This window comes from Ochotona curzoniae, unplaced genomic scaffold (genome assembly GCF_017591425.1).
Source record: "Ochotona curzoniae isolate NIBS_2020 unplaced genomic scaffold, NIBS_Ocur_1.0 contig_883, whole genome shotgun sequence".
Classification (NCBI taxonomy): domain Eukaryota; kingdom Metazoa; phylum Chordata; class Mammalia; order Lagomorpha; family Ochotonidae; genus Ochotona; species Ochotona curzoniae.
This window is the reverse complement of record NW_024466599.1, coordinates 68,314,916-68,329,968: the sequence shown is the minus strand read 5'-3', so window position 1 is coordinate 68,329,968 and position 15,053 is coordinate 68,314,916. Positions and strand designations below refer to the sequence as shown.

At 42.4% G+C, this 15,053-nt stretch overlaps 1 long non-coding RNA gene and 1 pseudogene across 1 annotated transcript in view; one reads left to right on the top strand and one right to left on the bottom strand.

Annotated features, from left to right (window-relative positions):
* LOC121165185 overlaps positions 1-15,053 on the top strand; it is a 71,423-nt gene that overhangs the window by 33,966 nt on the left and 22,404 nt on the right. The gene's annotated exons all lie outside the window — the stretch shown is intronic.
* LOC121165184 lies at positions 11,337-12,433 on the bottom strand (annotated as a pseudogene).

The window sequence follows — 15,053 nt, the reverse complement described above, 5'->3', positions numbered from 1 at the left end:
AAGGGCCATTTGAATGTTTGCAACCTCATTCAAAGGGCAACCTCATACATAGAGCACACAAAAGTATTAAAACCAGCCAAATTTCAAATCCCATCTGGGATTGCTTTGGTGAGGCCAGAGAGCTGAAGGGCAGAACTGGGGGATCCCAGATAGAGCCAGACATTGCTTGTTCCTGTTAAGGGATGATACCCAATGTGCTGTCAGGGCAGGCATCACTGACTTAGGTATTGGGTGTAGTTAGGAAAGTTTGTAAGAATTGCTTGGAGAAAGAGTGAAGAAAGTTCTGTTAACTGAATACAATGGCTATAGAATTGTCAGCCCTATTGTTGACTTCACTGGAATTTAATACTGTGGTTTTAGGATGCAGTTGATAGAGTGATTGAAGAACTACCTCTTGTTACAATCAAGGACTATAAAATATGATACATGATTCACAAGACTTTTGGCTGTTGATTATTTATATACTGAACTATTGATTTTAGTTCTCGAGGTTGTTTTTTCCATTTATTATGAATTCCTAAGGCTGTTTGGATAGCAGCTAAAGATGAGGAAGACTTCAATACATTTAATAGATGTTAAAATTATTTAAATCACTATTGCATATATTTCTAGAATAAGTGATGACATAAACTCAAGTGGGATACAACAATAAAGTAACATGAAAGGAAAAAGAAAAATAAGAAGACTAAATTGTAGTATTTCCTAGACTACTCAAAGATACAAGTAGTTTAAGCCCCTCAACAACAAAAAGACAGCAAAGATGCATGCTTTTTTTCCCTAAAACACAAAAGTTCTAGACCAGTTGACAATTTTTTTTTGTCATCTAGAAATTTCTGATTTGAGTTAATACCTAAGTTTGGTCTTTTATTACTAGATCAGTGCTGTGTAATAAAATATGTCACATTAAAGCTTTCTAGGAGATTAAACTTTATAGGAGTCACTAAAGTATTTAAACAAATGAAATCAAGAGAAGTTATATTTTTATCAATTCTACATACTGAACAATATTTTAGTATATACTCAGTATAAAAATTATTCAAGCTTTGCATTTTCTTCACATATGCCTTTGAATCTGATATGTGTTTTGCACTTGCAGCACAACTCAATTTGAATTTTCAGTTTGAAGTATTTAATAGCCACATGTGGCTGTTGGCTGCTTTGTGGAAGCACACAATTCTGGAATAACAATGCACATTCCATAATGATGTAAAATATGCTCATCACATTTCTTTCTACAGCTTAGAAATGCACCTAGAGATTTTTCCCAGGCAGAATCTCTCTTTCTAAAATTTGTCTAATTAAAAGTATTTAAGTTACAATGATTTATCTTGAGGGCTTTTATGCATTGAGCCTACAGCCATTTTCTGTCTGAACTGTCATTCCTTTGTTGAAGAAAGGGAAATCCAAAGTGTTAACAGGCAAGATTGTGTTTCTCTCTGTTTGACTTAAGAAACAGTAAATTTTGAATTTCAAGGCAACATTTGTGTGATGAAATTTCCTGTGAAACAGGAAAAACACTGGTTTCCTTTGAAGACCTGGGGAATTACAGCCAGAGTAACTGTACTATGTTGGTTATGTTAGTGTGATTCTAAGACTTGTATTGGTGGATTGCCTGTGAATACAACATCGCAAGGATTTCCTCTACTTTTATTAAATACAGAAGTAGTTGAATGATTTCTTTGCGCTGCAGGTTGAGAACAATATATTTGATCTCTGGGGCTATTTGAACAAGAATGAGGGAAGTTTTGTGCTTCAATGGCAGAATGAGTTAGGGTCAGGTGTAGATCTTAGCAGGTGCCTACACAACTAGGAGGTATTTATTATTTATTTAACAGATATTTATAATGTTTACCAAGCACAAAATGTTTTCGAGGTGTTTTTGATAAATGTGAATTCACTTAATCTACATGACAACTGCAAAATAGTGTTGCCCCACTTCACAGATGAAAAAACTAAGAATTAAGACAATTTAAGAGATTAATCTGTAGTCTCATAGCAAGTGATTGGTAGAGCCAGGATCCCCCAGTTCTGCCCTTTGTCTGTTCCTCTCAGCTGCTGTAGCTGTCACAGAGGGCCTCCCTATGGACTCTTTGACAGCTGCACACGCACAGTTCTCCTGAAATAACACTGGGTGCCTTGGCAAAGAGGTCATTGATACTGTCTTTTTTTCCCCTGTTCCCTCCAATGAGACAGTGGAAGGAATTTTCAGTATTGAAGTTATAAACATGAGTTCCATCCGTGCTGTACAAATATAATGTGTCACATCAATAAGTGGCCTAAGTGTCTGTCTTGTGTATATATAGACTCTTCAGTTCTGAGGACTGAGATGTTGCTGTGATGTTCTCCAGGATGAGACAATCTTATGGGCTTAGGGCAGATATCAAGCCCCTCTCCTATCAGTATAAATAGTGGCAGCTCTCTTTCTTTTCAAAGGATAAAAAGACAAAGGATAAAGTGCCTTAAGGGAGAGCTGCTCCCATTGAAGGTATTTTTGGAGAAGCTAAGATTATCTGCAGTTTAGCATAAGTATGGATGTTGGATATAGGTTAGCTTAAGAAAACAGGTATAAAAGGTTTAAGAACTCCAACAACAAAGTTAAAAATATGCAGAAACAAAATGTTCCCCTCCTTTTTGTGTGGCTTTGAAACAGAAGTCTCTACCCAAACACTCTGATACTATTTTTAGCTATGGTTACTCATTTCTGTAGTTGCCTGAGAACAAGTTTCTTCATTTAGCACTTATTTTGTCTAAGGAGATAGTTGCCCTCACAGTTACTATTTCATGCAAAGATTCAAATGCAATGAAATGTCCTGTTTGGTTTTCATATCTGTTGTTTTATGAAAGGTTTTGGCAAGCTTTTTCGGTAAAGAATCAGACAGTAAATCTATGGTCCTTGTTGCATTATTTTTGTTTTCCGTTATAACACTTGAAAATACAAAATTCATAATGTTAGCTCTCTAGAGAAATAGGTTGCAGGTTAACTTTGGCTTGTAGACTATACTTAGCTGATCCTAGTTTTAAAAACTTTTATTGATTTGTTTGGTAATGATGAGTGTTAATTTTAAAAGGGATTTGAAAATAGAAATTCATGTATTTGAATTCTATAGATTTTTCTGTACTTTTTTAAGGTCATTATTTTTGATGATTTTTACATAGTTGATTAAGGTGATAAGGGTCAAGGGCTACACAGGAAGGTGATGAGACCACTATTTGCACGTTCTCTTTTTTTCCCTTCCTGCATCTGGGGGAAATGGGGATGTAAGGAGAGAAAGCGAAACCCAGTCTCCCAAATGCCTCTGTACCTTCAGATGGAGGACAGAGACCCAATACCACCCCAGGGTCTCCCATGTGGGGAAAGATCTGAGGGTCTTACTATAGAGGTTTTGATAGTTCAACAGTTCTGAATTACTGCCAATCTTGCCACTCCAAGCACAATGAAATCTCTCCAGAATCCATTGGTCGACATAGTCCACTTTGAGTCTCCATTGGCCCAGATATTCACTGCCAACACTTGGCTGTGGTAGTTGATTTGTTCTGTCCTCCATCCTCTGTTATGGTACCTGGTGTCCTCTGCAGGATCCAATGTACTGCCATATCTTCTGTTTCCATCTGGATATGCTGTCTACTGCTCCATCTAAGCCACTGAGGAGGTCCAGCTATGGCACATGCACTCCACGGTCAGACCATGGAACCTGCAATTCTCTCCATGGTTGGGGTTCTGAGTCTAGCATTTCACTTGAGAGGATTCCCCATAGAAACTTCATGTGAGGTGATCCCAGACCTGGTTGTTGTGTGTGCCTGCCAGTACAGGGTCCAGACCCAGTCAGCTTATGCACATGCTGGTGATTGCAATTACTGAGTCACTTCTGCCTCCAGCCCTGTCTTCTGAACAAACCAGTGGGTGTTGCAGCCCAGCCTGATCCTGTCCATCACACACTTGTCCCTCATGCTTACCAGTGGGAGCTGCAGTCTAGTCAGAACAACTCGCAATAACCCCACCAGACTTACTCCCTGCCCTGGTTCCTGTGTTTGTCAGTATGTACAGCAGACTGGTCCAGTCTGTCCCACATCCCATTCAGCTCTAATACACATCAACGGGCATTGAAGCATAACTTAACCTAACCAGCCCCACTATCCAGCCCATACATGTGCTGGTGGGTGCCATTCTGTTTAGCCACCACTGCCCTAGTCCTGGTTCTCATGCTAACCAGTCAGAGTGACAACCCAAGAGGGACGTGCCCACTGTTTTGCTACTGGGCCCACTCCCACACTCGAATCTTGCACTTTCCAAGTGGTTCTGTAGTTTAACTTGACAGAATTTCGCCGCTCCCTTCTCCTGCCTCATGCCAGCATCTGCTAGCTGATGCGGCAGCAAAGCCCAACCAACCCACATCCACTCTGACTTATGCATGAAGGAACAGCCAACCCAGCCTGGCTTTCCCCTGATCCGGCTCACATAAAATCAGTTGGTGTTGTAGCCCTGCCCAGCCTCGTCTGCCCCAATCCCAGCTCTCAAGCTCACCAGTGAGAGTGGTGGTCCAGCAGGGGAGCCCCATGCACTCCCCCTTCCAAGTTCAGTACCTCCCTCTCTGGGTCTCACGTGTGCTGGTTGGGGGCTGTGGCCCAGTTTGGCATGGCCCACTTCTCAATATTTGCCATTGGGTGCTGTAGCCTGGTTGGGCCCAGCCCACCCCCAATTCCAGCTCACACTGATGGGGGCTACAGCCTAGAACAGCCCAGCTGGCTCCCAGTACTGGCCCTCATGTGACCTGGCTTGTGTTGTGGCCCAACCCAGCCTGACCCACACTCCATTTTGGTGCTCAGATTTGCCAGTGGGTGATATGAACTGGCCCTGCCTGGTTCATGCTTGACCTCAGCCAAATGTATGCCAGTGGATACTATCACCTGGCTTGGTCTGGGCTGCTCCCTATCATGTTTCTTGTTTTCACCTACAGGGACTGTGTCCTGACAGAAGAGTTCCCCAAGCTCCTCCATCAGAACCCTTCCCGATTACAGACCTTGTGCACACAAGTGGGTCCATGGGCCGGCCCTGCTTAGTCCCCCTCCTCTGCTAGCAGGATCATTGGCCTTTCCTGACTGGCTTTCATCCCATTCAATTTTTACTGTTGGGTATTACAGCCCAACCAAACCTGGTTCACACCCAGACATAGCTCACTCATGGCTCAGCAAGGGTGGAGACCTCGCCTAGCCTGTCCTATACCTATTCTGGTTCTCATGAGCACCAGTGGGTGCTGGAGTCTGGCCCAGTCTGGTACACCTCAGCCCCAGTCCACAGCCATTCGAAGGGACACTGCAGTCATACCCAGACTAGACAGCAGCCCCCATTCTGGCCTTTACACTAACCAATGGGAACCACAGCCCAGCCAGGGTATCCCCTTTGCTCCCCAACCAGACCTGTCCCCAGCCACAGATCTCACCTAAGCCAGTGGTTGTTCTATCCAGCTTGGCATAGCCCCTCACCTGCCTTGGCCTTTGCCTTTGGATGCTGTAGCTTGGCTTGACCTGGCCTGCCCCCAATCCTAGCTCTTTCCTAGGGGTTCTGAAATCTGGCCTTGCTCAGCCTTCTTCCATCCCTGGCTCATGCAAACCACTAGGTGTAACAGTCTAACCTGGCATGACCTGTGCTCCAGCCTGGTTCCTGCTCTTGCTGGGGAGCTAAGGTTACTTGGCCCTGCCTGATCTGCCCCCTTCTAAAACTAACCTATACATTTGCCAACAGATAGAGCTACCTTGCCTAGCCTGCTCCCCCGCCCCCTTGGTCTAGACCATGTGCTCACCAGCGGGAGCTATGAACTACCAGGGGAGTTCCCCACATTCTGCCACTTGGTCCACTCCCAGACCCAGGTCTCACACATGCCAGCGTATGCTAGCCTCTTGCTTGACATAGCCTGCCCTTCCATCTTGGCCTTTGTATGAGCTGGTGAATGTTGCAGCCCAGCCCGTCCTGCTCCACACCCTGTTTTAGGATGCACAGGCACATGCTGCAAACTGGACCTGCCCAGGCTATTCTTGGCCAAGTACCCATGAGTGTTGGTGTGTTCCATGGTCACACCTAGCTCATCCCATCACCACCCCAACTCTTAAGCTAACCAGCAGGACTTGTATTTTCACACTTTTGGGTCCATTTATCCCCCACAGAATCTACCCCAGACCTAGATCTCTCACATGCTAATCAGTGTCTTGGACTGGTCTAATGTGACCCTCTCATGTTCCAACATTCAGTCAGGTATTGGGATCTATCCCTGTTAGGCTGACCCAAGCCCTAGCTTTTGAGTAGGCTCGCATTATGTCACGATCAGCAATGTTCTGTGCTAACATGCCCAGCTCAGAACTCCCATGTGGGCTGGTGCAGATTTCCAGTCTCTCCCCTCTAAACCACCAGGTCTAAGTCTCCTTGCTCACCTGCAAGTACAGTGACCCTGTCATTAGGAGTCCCTCAGGATTCATTCATCACTTAAATGTGTGGTGGCCTTATCCATGGTGTCCTTAGGCAGTAATTCCACACCTCCAAATCCCCAGAGCTTGTTGCCAGGCAGCCAGCATTGAGCCAAGATGGCACTGGCTGTTTTTAAGCAGTCAGGCTAGGTTTCCCTCCTTTCCAGGCAGAAGCAGCCAGTAAGGTAGAGGCTCCCATTTGCATCCCTAACCCCCTACCACTTAAAAGTAGGAATATTTCCTCTTGGTAACATGTAAATAACTCATATGGCCGTAGACATAAGCCTATATACCTAATGTATAATACATGACTACACATATCAGTATCTATACAAATAGAGGCATGGGATTTGATTTCTCCATTCAGCACCCATCTATTCTATAGACTAAACAGTGAAATAACATAGTAGAATAAAAAACTTGTATTTTGGGTTTCCAAATGAAGAATGCTAATAAATTATTCTCCCATCTTCTCTCCAAAGTTCTGATATGGTGAAGATAAAACAATCTGAAGTTCTAAATGTTGCTTTTATTGCTAACAGGGTTGTATGGAAAGATCTTAGGTTTAACTTTCTAATTATTAGACCCTAGCAGTAGATTCCTTCCTATCTTTGGCTGTACTGGACAAGCACAGTATTGCCAGCATGTATTTCCTGCTAAGGACCATAAGCTTCACAGGCTGTGGATAAAGCCATGTCCTTGCTGGGAAGCAGATCTGCAAGATAGCATTTCCAGATTCTCTTCCTCATTTGGTGAGGGCAAGAGGCTTAGCCTTTCCAGTTACAGGACGGGCTGTATTGTTCAAAGTGGGGACCTTACAGAAGGAATTGGTGCTGAAGTAATAAAGGTACACAGGTAGCTATTTTTAAGTGGATGAATAGCAGGACGACGTTTAGCTTTCTTGTAGTCTGAGAAGGTAAATCCTGTTTGACCCCGTGGATCTTTTATCCTGGTCCCTGACATTACTATCCGTCAAGTGATTTTTTTTGTGTAACTAAAATGCTGGAAGTGATTTGGGCTGTGTCACCCAGTCAGGTGGCAGCCTGTTGCCCAGGGGCAATGATGCCAGCCATCCAGTCCTGCATGCCTAAAGGGATTTAAGATAGATCCACGGTTATGACATTGCAGTATTTCCCACTATGGTCATCTGCATCAATAAGCTGTCAGTGGTGAGGGAAGCTCATTTGGGCTGGTTTAAGCCAAAAGTGACATAAGCAGAAAAGGGTTAAATTGTACAACTTAAGAAAGACCTCTGATTTTCTGCCTTACCCAACCTAGTCTTTTTGCATTTTTTTAGTGTATAGCTGCAGTATTTGGGTACAGGAAAAGTGGGGTCATTTATTTCCATTTCTTCCATCTGTTGTGTTCTCTGTTTGCCCTGCCATTGCCAGCCTTCTCCCTATCTATCCATTTATTCTACCTATAAAAGAGTTGATATTCACTTTGTGAGATTGTGCTTTGGGTTGGGGATACAGTGACCAGTTATACCAATAGACCAGTGAGACAGCCAAGATACTCAAGAGACCGAGGACTCCATTGTAGATTTTGTCTCCTTGGTGTTCATTGAGGTTATTGAATGTGTAGATTCAATAAATGTTTTTCATGAACTTCATCTAGAATCTTAACTTCATCTAGAATCCATATAATTACTTTATCTGTGAATTGCCTCATGTGAAAAACATTTTGATTATATTTATTTTGTTTTTGAGGGACCTGTCTTAATTAGCCTGTGTACTTTTTTTTTGAAAGAGTATGAAGCAATAGTACAGACAGCTGGCTGGGGCCAGGGCCCTATTACAGTTACTAGGTAATGACTGGATATCATCATAGCAGAAATGATTCGTAGCTGACTGTGCTTTCTTCTGCAGACTTGTAGCCTCGTTTTTTTTTTTTTTTGCTTAATGTATTTGTGATAAGGGTCAGAAACATTTCATTCAAAAAAACAGCAGGAAGTCGAATGGCTTCTGGGAGTGAAATTTCATCTCCTTTCCACTAATTTAGGAAAGTTTAAGACCACCTAAGAGCAGAAGTGGTGTTGGAGAACAGAGCAAGCCAAATTTGACTGAAGTATTGCTTTGGTGACCCAGTAAGGCTGAAGCAATTAATTAGTGCAGATGTTGTGAATGATAGGGCCTACAAGATTAATTAATAGGTTGCACTCATCAGACATGCAGTCCTCCATCTAAGGATGAGCATCCTCTCCTCTCCACCCTAATGAAGAGGGTGTGATCTCCTCCACTCAACACGCCAAAATATGCTTATTGGTAATGACTGTAGAACAGTGGGACATTAAGTGCTTCTTATAAGACTGTGTAAACCCCTTCTTGACACAGTGATTAGGGATGAAAGGTGAGGACAAGTCACAGAAAAGAAGCAGCAACTCTCCCAACCATGCGTACCTTTGGTGCACAAAATGGTGCAACTATCTCAAAGGGACAATGAAATTTCATATGCTGCAGAAATAAAAATATTATGTATAGTGCTGTGTATGTGTCTGAATAGTTGCTAAGAGTTAACCTGTAGAAATTTCTCTTGGGGGCCCGGCACGTTAGCCTAATGCCTAAAGTTCTTACCTTGCATGCCTCAGGATTCCTATGGGTGCTGGTTCATGTCCCAGTGGCCCCGCTTCCCATCCAGCTCCCTGCTTGTGGCCTGGGAAAGCAGTCGAGGATGGCCCAAAGCCTTGGGTCCCTGCTGCATCCACTTGCTAGACCTGGAAGAAGCTCCAGACTCCTGGCTTTGGATTGGCTCAGCCCTGACCATTTTAGCCAAATGGGGAGTGAATAAGCAATGGAAGATTTCTTTTTTTTTTTTTTTAAGGCAGTAATTCTGAGCAGTTTATTCTCAAGTCATTACAGTGTTGAAACAAGTTAACATAAAGATGACATGTGCAGCCACATTTAACACTAAGAGGCAGGTGTTCCCATTTTGAAAGACATGTTATATATACAGAAAAACATGGCAGCAAACATTAAAGTATCCAAAGTGATTTCTTAAACATTTCAGAGGTGAAATATTTACAAGAGAAGTATAAGTTTAAAAACAATTAAATAATTTCCATAGACTTATAAAAGAATTGAGATAAATATAAGGAGACCATGAGAATCAGAACATTTTCCTATGCTATTGAATAAGAGAAGTTCTATAAAAAGTCTCAGAATACAGTTCATGTTTTGTATTGTGAAATATATCAAACTACCAACACCAAAATATGCTAAAATGAACAGGCAATGTGGAAGCTGTACCGAAGAAAACAGCATGAAGCTCTTAAGTAGTGTGCTGTGTCTATACAATGTATCTTCCATGTGTTCTAGAAAAAGAAATTTCCAAAAAAGCCAATATATTGCGTATGAGCAGAAAAAGTGGTAACTACTTAAAATATCTTCATTCTCATTTTCAAATGTAGCTGCATAACAAAAAATATAAATATAACTTTAAAAAAGTAGCTTATGAATAAAAAATGTTCAGTGGCGCCTTGTTATTCATGAGGATTTTTAAACTGAAATGATCTACTTCTACTTTAATATATCTTAATCTCTGGCCCCCCAAACCTGCAGGAGGGAACTTCTCTATTTCTCTCTCTGGCAAGTCATCTTAGAAAATGAAAAGGAGAAACTGATGTGCATGAGTTCAAAAGAGTACTGTAAGAAGGCAAAAAAAAAAAAATTATAAACATAGCAGCATGTGAATTTGAAGAGGTTTTAATGGCAAATGTTTAAGACTAAATTACACACAGTATTTGCTCAATTCCTAAAATTTATGATTCTTAGCAGAGGTGTTTATGATATTCCTGTGACTAAATGTATACTTAAATTTGCTCTTTAAAACACATATTGTGCAGGTAGTAACAGACGAGCTTTCTGGTATCTGTAACCTCAAATGCTACTTTACTGAACACATTAAACTTTGTAACTGGAAATGAACTGCACTCCTGTATTTAAAACGAACCATGTAGGACTTCTGAGCATATTAAGTCATTCCCAAACAAGTTGAGAAAACACAGCCAGTTGAATTTAGGCTGTTAGAGACAAAAGTTAGAGGCTGTACCACTTCATGTCTCAGGGCAGTTATTATGTCTTTACATACAAATTTGAGGTCTTTTATTGATTCAAATATACAAATGAAAACTACTTTACAAAACTTGGTTAAGAAAATCAGATCTCCTCCAAATTCTCTACTGAATGATTTTTACTGGATGCAGTGCTGACTCCTGCATGTCCTGCCAAACCTTCTTTAAACATAGGTCTGTATGTCAGTTGTCTGAATTCTAGTTCTCTCCACCTTGCGCCCAGTACAACTCCTAACCCCGACTGACGGCCTGACTGTATCTTCTGTGCAAAATTCACCACTCACTTGAGATTGAGGGCATTAAATATGTTGGGATTTCAAAAGGTCTAAATAACATAGTATAAATTTGAAAGCACCACAAACATGAGTTTAGATATCTTAGTCTGGCAATATTTCATGTGGCAATTATTAACCAATAAGAATCTGTAAATATTGAACTTTTAAAGGAAGTTATAGTAGCATTTAAAAAAGTGACCCAAATAATTAGTAAGTAAGTACCTTAAACGTTACGCATTTAAACTCAAAGTCGCCATGTAAACAGGATTATCACACACATGTTTTTACCACCCACATAACACACCGACCTCTCAAAACAGCTGAAATGGAACACTTCATATTTTTCCCTTTCTTAAAGAAATTCTATTTTGTTTGGCCACTTGCTAGATTCTTGGCTCGCCACCTCATAAAAATATCCCTCAGAGGCAGTGGAGCACTCGCCTGGGGAGCCACCTCCGCCTCTGCCGTCTTTGTCTAGAAGCCTCAAGAAAGGAAGCCGGGACGGAGGAGGCAGGCCAGCCCCATGTGCTGTCCCCTCACACATCACTGACAGGAAGGCTTGCGTCATCCAAGTCCACCGGGTCGCAATCTTCTTCCTGAGGACCATTTTTACTCAGAGGTTTCAGTAGAGCTCACTGGCCTCCAGAGGAAGCTGGTTCTCTTGCAGAGAGTCTGGACCTTGAAGCTCCCTGACTTGACCTTGGCAAAAAATTTGTAAGATCCTGGCTTCTCCAGGGCAAAGCTTGAGGCCAGAGTGGCTACGAGAGGCTGTGGAATATGAAGCCCTGGCGGGACAGGCAGTCTGGCTTCTGTGGGACAGATGCAATGCTCAGCAGTGGCCGATCTGCCGGGCCCTCGCTGGACCACGATGGTGCCAGAGACCGCTTTAATCCAGCTGTGCATCTCCTCAGGACTATCGACCTGCACATAGAAAGTTCGCAATGATGTTAAAATTTCAAAGAGATTATCCCTTACCATGATGTCACTTTGCTTGCTTTCCTGCACCCTATGAACCTCTGTAAGTGGTATCACGCGGAGAGGTTTCTTTTCCAGTTCAGCTTTGAAGTAGCCTATTGTGTTTTCACCAAAATGTTTCCTTTTCAGTTTTTCATCACTGCTCCTTGTTTTACACAATATCCAGCTTTGATAATGGCACCGTCTGAGGGTGCTTTAGGAGTAAAGTAAGGAAGTTGGCTTGGGGACTGTTTCAAATTACTCCGGTCCATACTTTGGGCACATTTGTTTGCTCTTTTCTGAGTTGGAGTAATGATGGGGACACTTGCTTCTTCCCATATTCGCCTTGGTGACTCTGGTTATCAGAGCGAAGCATTGCTTCTGACTGCTTTGCTACTGTAATTTTTATAGCTTTGTTCAACACATTTACCCATTCCACTGGGCCCTGCTGAGCATTGGCTTGTAGGAAGAATTCCCTCATTCCTGCATTCATAATAAAACAGGGCTCAGCCTTTGGCCTTAGCCTGGTTGCATTGCTAGCCTTTGAAATGTAGGTAAGTTCAGTGGCTCCAACACGTGATGATCCAGAGGGTAGGTTCTGTGGATTATCTGTGTGCCATACAAAAGTATCTTCTCTAGTATCTAGTAGGAAGTAGAAGAATTTTTCTGCTGTTTTCATTCTCTTCAATGTTGAGAAAGTCACAGATGTGATTCTGATCACATAGGGCATCTCTGTGCTACATCGTTCCACGGGGCCTCGGCCTGGGGTACCCGCACTGGCTCCGGCTCCCACCAGATGGAACATACTTCTATCTCTCCTTCTCCTTGCAAATCTGTCTTTCCAAGAAAAATCTATCTTTACAAAAGGGTCACTTGAAGCCATCATATATCCATTTAATATAGAGGACCTTCAAAAAAGCTCATGCAAAATGCATTTTGTAAAAAAAACATAAATTTTTAAAACATGCAAATTTGTACTTTTTTTTTTTTGGTGTAATGAAATGTAATTCCTATGCAAAACATAAGCTGACCAAGCTTGCCTCTCCATTTCCTTGCCTTTTCTTTGTGTTTAGAGCCTACCAACTCCTCTTAATGGACAATAGATTGCTTCATTGCCACATGTGTTCATTCCACTCTGCTATGAACAATAGAGTTGTTACTTGAATGTGACTTTGGCGTTCATTATCCAACCTCTTTCTGCTCTTTCTCCTTGCTCTTCTTAGCCCAAAGTCGCTATTCCTCGTTTGAACCTACATTTTTTTTTAAACTCTCACATATGGGAGAGATTTCATGGTGTTGTCTTTTGGTATTTGGCTTGTTTTACTTAACATAATTGATCTCCAGCTCCATCCATTTTGGTTCATGTGTCAGGATTTCATTCTTTTTTTTAATAGGTGAATAATATTCCAGTGTGAGTATGCGCCATATTTTCTTTTTAATAAAGTTTTATTTATTTGAAAGGCAGATATATATATATACACATATATATATAAAGAGAGAGAGAGAGAGAGAAGGAAGGAAGGAGGGAGGGAGAAAAAGGTGAAGGAGGGAGGGGAGAGGTCTTTGAACCACTGCTGGACTCCCCAGATGGTTCCTGTGGTTGGGGCTGAGTCAGGGTGAAGCCAAGAGCCTGTGATTCCATCCTTGTTTCCCCCCGTGGATGGCAGGGACTCAAGTATTTGGGCCCTCTTCGGCTGCTTGCCCAGGTGCATTATCACGGAGCTAGATCAGCAGCGAAGCAGCTGGGACTCAAACTAGCTCAGATATAGGATACTAATGTTATGTGTTGTGGCTTAACCTGCTGCCCCACAACACCAGACCCCAACTTTTCTTTATCCATTCATCTATGGACAGACACCTTGGCTGTTTCTGTACCTTATTGGTGAATGGTGCTGCAGCGAAAACAGGGGGCACAGATAGCTTTCATAGGCTGATTTTGTTTTCTTTCAATTTACACCTGGAAGTGGGATAACTGCATGATATGCTGAGTCTGTTTAGTTTTTTTACACACTTCTCGTCATAATGGTTGGACTAATTTGTATTCCTGCATGCAGCGCATAAGGATCCCCTTTGTTCTGCACCTTCTCAGCATTTGCTATTTTTTGTCTTTGTAGCTATTCTTAATTGGAGTGAGACTGGATCTTTTTGTGGTTTGAATTTGTTTGCCAGTCTAGTAATAGTGAACATTTTTCAGTTGTTGGCCATTTTTATCTGTTTCTTAGAGAAGTATCTTCAAATTATTGTCCCATTTTAAAAAACGAATCAACTTCTTGTTTTTTGTTTTTGATATCCTTATATGGCTTGGGTATTGATTATATTTCATGGTGTTTTATTTTTACATGTCACTGTGTCTTTGATCATCCTTGGTCTGCGCCAGCCACTACACAAAAGTTATATTGGTGCTTCTCATTTTCCTTTCCATCCTCCAGTAATCTGTGAAAGGACCAAGTGGGAGGCCAGTCAGTGTGATTAGGCCATTGCATTTGCCAATTGTCAAGAATGGAAGTTAGGTCCTGTATCTCACGAAGACCAGGGTGTTACCTTCTGGTTCCTGAAGAAAAACATTCTTGGATCAAAAAATTTACATCTCGGGCCTGGCGCGGTGGCGCAAACGGTTAAGGTCCTCACCTTGCACGCCCGGGATCCCATATGGGCGCCGGTTCTATCCCGGCAGCCCTGCTTCCCATCCAGCTCCCTGCTTGTGGCCCGGGAAAGCAGTCCAGGACGGCCCAAAGCTTTGGGACCCTGCACCTGCGTGGAAGACCCGGAGGAGTCTCCTGGTTTCGGATCAGCATAGCATCGGCCGTTGCGCTCACTTGGGGAGTGAATCGGTGGACGGAAGATCTTCCTCTCTGTCTCTCCTCTCTGTATATCCGCCTTTCCAATAAAAATAAAATAAATCTTTAAAAAATTTTACATCTCAAAGGAGCAGATAAAGAATGGGGCCACTGCTATGGCATAGTAGGCTTCACTGCCTCGGGCAGTGCTGACATCCCATATGGACATCACGTCAAGTCCTCGCTGTTCTACTTCTGATCCAGTTCCCTGCTAATGCATCTAGGAAAATGGCAGAAGATGGCCCAAGTCCTTGGGCCCCTGCAACGAGGTGGGAGACCTGGAGGAAACTTTGGCCTAGCCGAGTCCCTGTTTTTGTTACCATTTGGGAATTAAACCAGGAGATGGAAGACTTCTCTCATTCATTTGCTGTAACGCTGCCCTTCAAATACATAAAATAAACCTTTAAGAAGAAAATTTGTAATTGCTAAGAAAGTTAGGGACCTGTGATCGGGAGATAGGCT